Source organism: Nematolebias whitei, chromosome 16 (genome assembly GCF_014905685.2).
Source record: "Nematolebias whitei isolate Nwh7 chromosome 16, NemWhi1, whole genome shotgun sequence".
NCBI classification, from domain to species: Eukaryota; Metazoa; Chordata; class Actinopteri; order Cyprinodontiformes; family Rivulidae; genus Nematolebias; species Nematolebias whitei.
This window is the reverse complement of record NC_056513.1, coordinates 9,597,616-9,598,910: the sequence shown is the minus strand read 5'-3', so window position 1 is coordinate 9,598,910 and position 1,295 is coordinate 9,597,616.

Genomic DNA, 1,295 nt, shown 5'->3' with positions numbered 1-1,295 from the left:
GAAGGGTTCCATGTGAACAGCAGTTGAACATGGGTCAGTCGGTCCTAAAGGATGGGCGAACGCCGTTCTGAAGCGTGGGGCTTCAGATCCTCAAACCCGGAGTGGCGGTGATGGGCGCGCCGCGAGGTGTCCAGTGCGGTAACGCAAGCAAACCCGGAGAAGCCGGCGGGAGCCCTGGGGAGAGTTCTCCTTTCTTTGTGAAAGGCAGGGCGCCCTAGAATGGGTTTGCCCAGTGAGAGGGACCCACGCCCTGGAAAGCGTTGCGGTTCCTGCGGCGTCCGGTGAGCTCTCGCTGTCCCTTGAAAATCCGGGGGAGACGGTTTAAATCTCATGCCGGGCCGTGCCCATATCCGCAGCAGATCTCCAAGGTAAACAGCCTCTGGCGTTAGAAGAAGGGAGATAAGGGAAGTCGGCAAGTCAGATCCGTAACTTCGGGAGATGGATTGGCTCCAAGGGCTAGGTCGGTCGGTCGGGCTGGGGTGCGAAGCGGGGCTGGGCATGCGCCGCGCCTGGAAGAGTGGTCCCCGCCGTCGCCCTCTGCACGCCGCCGCCAGAAGGCAAGGTCGCGGCCCGGCTGAGCCTGATAACTGAAAGCTATGCCTCCCATTCTGTTTTTGGAAACTCTAGGAACCGCGAGTAAACCTCTAGTCGGAGCATGTTGAAACAAAATGTCCGCTTCGTTTAGCTGGCATGTTGAAACAAAATGTCCGCTTCGTTTAGCTGGCATGTTGAAACAAAATGGCCGCTTCGTTTAGCTTGCATGTTGAAACAAAACGGCCGCTTCGTTTAGCTTGCATGTTGAATCAAAATGGCCGCTTCGTTTAGCTTGCATGTTCAAACAAAATGGCCGCTTTGTTTAGCTTGCATGTTCAAACAAAATGGCCGCTTCGTTTAGCTTGCATGTTGAAACAAAATGTCCGCTTCGTTTAGCTTGCATGTTGAATCAAAATGGCCGCTTCGTTTAGCTTGCATGTTGAAACAAAATGGCCGCTTCGTTTAGCTGGCATGTTGAATCAAAATGGCCGCTTCATTTAGCTGGCATGTTGAAACAAAATGGCCGCTTCGTTTAGCTGGCATGTTGAAACAAAATGGCCGCTTCGTTTAGCTGGCATGTTGAAACAAAATGGCCGCTTCGTTTAGCTTGCATGTTGAATCAAAATGGCTGCTTCGTTTAGCTTGCATGTTGAATCAAAATGGCCGCTTCGTTTAGCTTGCATGTTGAATCAAAATGGCTGCTTCGTTTAGCTTGCATGTTGAATCAAAATGGCCGCTTCGTTTAGCTGGCATGTTGAATC